The 3,287-nt window shown below is 36.4% G+C and overlaps 1 pseudogene; it reads right to left on the reverse strand.

Annotated features, from left to right (window-relative positions):
* Positions 1-288: 288 nt before the first annotated feature.
* LOC118641584 lies at positions 289-2,250 on the reverse strand (annotated as a pseudogene).
* Between the last annotated feature and the right edge of the window lie 1,037 nt (positions 2,251-3,287).

Raw genomic sequence — 3,287 nt, forward strand, 5'->3', positions numbered from 1 at the left:
TTGCCTTCCCAGCCACTTCTCTTCTGTCTGTCTTGTTTTTGCCTCTCCTTGATGAATGAGCATTGGAAAACGCTGGTTTAAGAACTCACCTTTAATTAGAGCTGATTGAGCACACACACCAGGAAGGGCCTCACCCACAGAGTACAGACATCATGGTAATTGGAGTGGGCGAAGAGGAAGATGAGCGATACATGCTTAAACCAAGATTCTGATCTGATTCCAGAGTTCGTTAGATGGCAGCGATGAGCAAGAGTGCAATGAAAATGTCGACAGCGACTGACTTTTAGATCAGTCTAGTGAAAGACAGAAAATTGTTTTCAAAAGTTTAAAGCCCAAACCAGGGAAACAAGTAACAGCCAAAAGCCAGGGAACAGCTTCATTAAGGAATACAAAAATAAAATCCTTCCGCCGGGTCCATGTTTCCCTCTCCCATGCCACTTTTGCTATATTGAAAGATGAGTTGTTTCCTGGAGATTTCTCCTCTCTCTCTCTGATTAAGAGAAGAAGCTGGCCAAATTCATATATTCAGCGCTCTCTCTCTCTCTCTCTCTGAGAGAGAGAGAGAGAGAGAGAGAGAGAGAGAGAGAGAGAGAGAGAGCGCTGAATATATGAATTTGGCCAGCTTCTTCTTTCTTCAGTTAGTAATGGATCATGCCTCCCTTCACCTGGAGTGGTAGATACACTATCAGTTTTTCCTACAAGGTCCATGAAGATGGTGTGACTCTTTCCAGTTTCTTCCCCATCATAAAAAAATTAGAAATTCTTGTTTGCTTTTAAGTTGCATTTTAGACTCCAGAGGTGTATTTTAGACTTCAGATGCACAGTTTAAATTTGGTTTTCTCTTTGCACACAACTTTCTCTGATGCTCTCCCTCATAAGTTCTTGAACAGGCAACAAATCTGCTATTGGATTTTTCAGAGGTAATCTTCACAAATAAAAAATATATATATTGGACCCTTTATTTTTTGTACCAGTTTCAGTAATGATACTTTCAAATACTATTTGCTTGAGGATCAAAACCATTTTGAAGAATTAAAGTTACATACTGTTCTTCCGAACTTATTAACTTTTTTCCTTTAGACTCATATTAATTTGCAGTTGCATGCTCAGGTTTTGATAAACTGCTGGTATCATCTGAATAAACACTACTGGTAATGTTCAGAGATTGCATCATTCATATTTAGTTAGATCAGAGGAATTTAAAGAAATCCCTATAGGATCATTTTCTGGCTCTAGCTATAACTGGATAAAATCAAAACAAAAAAATTACAGACTCTATTATAGCTGAAAGAGCATTCCTATTGGTATACTTTGACAGCTTAAAAATGACACTTGCAAAGAAACTTTGGCAGCTTAAAAATACCAAATCAGCCATGGCTAGTTTGCTCAGTGGTTAGAGCATCAGCCTGCAGACCGATGGGTCACAAGTTCGATTCCAGTCAAGGGCACATGCCTGAGTTGCAGATTCAGTCCCCAGCCCCGGTTTGGGTTGTGTGGGAGGCAACCAGTCAGTGTGTCTCTTTCATATCAATGTTTCTCTCTCTCTTTCTCTCTATCCCTTCCACTCTCTCTAAAAATCAATGGAAAAAAAAAATCAACTAGAATTTCTTGAAAAATCATTTTGCGACACTTTAGAGGAGTTTTGATAATAGAATTACTAAATTGATCTTTCATTCTTGTTTTTCTCGACAACGAAACTGGAATGCTGGAATGCTTCTTAGTTCATGCTCTACTTACAGGCATTTTCATTTAGTGCTGCTTCTGCTTTTCCAGGGGTTGATGCTGGGGGGGAACATGCTGAATCAGCAGGCTGAGGAGACATGCTCTCTCTTTTGTTAGTCCTGTCTTGTCATCATCATTATCACTAGATAAAGTGACTGGGTCATTTAGGTTTGACAGGCTTGTTTTAGTTGCTTTCAGGTTTGTGGTTTTGGCTCCTTTTGCCCTAGGTAAAATGACTTTTGCATTAGTCTGTAAATAATTCTGTCTACTAACATCATAATTCCCAATGGTATCAACTGGAACCTTCCCCACACTGTTATCATAAAACTTCTTGAGTGTTGATGCTGTGTTTTCTGACTGCTGTCCTCCAGAATTCTGATGAGTTGACATTCTTAATAACGGTCTAGTTGATTCATTCAAAGTTATAGCTTGTCTGCAATTTCTTTGCAAATCCTTTAAATCACTTAAACATTTTTTGAGGCAGGAGACAGGAGAAGGAAACCGATGTGTACTGTGATGTTTGATCATTGTACTTAGATCATTTTTCGTGAAGGGATATGTTTACAGATATATTTAGTATCTTTCTTAAGCAGTAACTAAATTGAATCAACAACCAGTTAGCATTTATATGAAAAAATGGGCTACATGGTAGGTCTTCCAGCAGAATGGTTTCCACACCTCCACCTGGAGGGTTCGTGTCTAGAATCCTAGGACTGGCACTATCTGCCTCCTGCTCTGAATGTCACAATAAATTGTATCTGCTTACAGTAAATTAGATAATCTTGTTTTCCTGTTGAACAATACAAAACTGGTGCTGTGTTTGGTTCATTGTTATTTACAACTTCAAGATTGATGATCTTATATGATAACTATGGAGGATGCTTTAACCTGGTTCTGTGTTAATTGCATGTATTTTATTATAATATTTCACATTTTAAAGCATTTAGTTTACATTAAATTTGGTATTGAACTATTTATATATTCATACTAGTAAGGTTTTTCTGTTTCTATGTTTTTGATAAGCTAAGTAAAGGTTTTTTTCTTTATTTTTTAAGCACAATGTTATAATTTTTATCCATATTCTGTATAAATTTCTTCTGAGCAGTGTAAGTGAATTATCCAGGTATAATTTGGGGGGAAAAATGGCCAGGACTCAGATAAGAGATTACTTGCATAGAGATGATGACTGAAGTTTGGAGAGTAGAGGAAATACAGCAATTAGGAAATATTATAGTAAAGGAAGATTATTAATATAACCATCCTCCTTGCATTCACCCATTCTGTTCAAATAATAATTAATACGGCCAAGTCTTATGACCATTAGAATGGTTATAGGTTACCTATTAATCAAAATTCAATTAAAGATGGTTATTTTACATTCTATATTTAGCCACTACGCATAGATGATTACCCTGATTATAAAAGAAGAGACTCTGTTTGCAACTCAACCATATCATTGAAATTTCAAAGCTAATTCTATTTTTTGAAACCTCAATAGTGAAAAACATTACCACCAATAATAACAAAAAGCATTTTGTTTGCTGTCATTCTTAGAAAAAAAATCA

Source organism: Molossus molossus, unplaced genomic scaffold (genome assembly GCF_014108415.1).
Source record: "Molossus molossus isolate mMolMol1 unplaced genomic scaffold, mMolMol1.p scaffold_m16_p_3, whole genome shotgun sequence".
Lineage (NCBI taxonomy): Eukaryota > Metazoa > Chordata > Mammalia > Chiroptera > Molossidae > Molossus > Molossus molossus.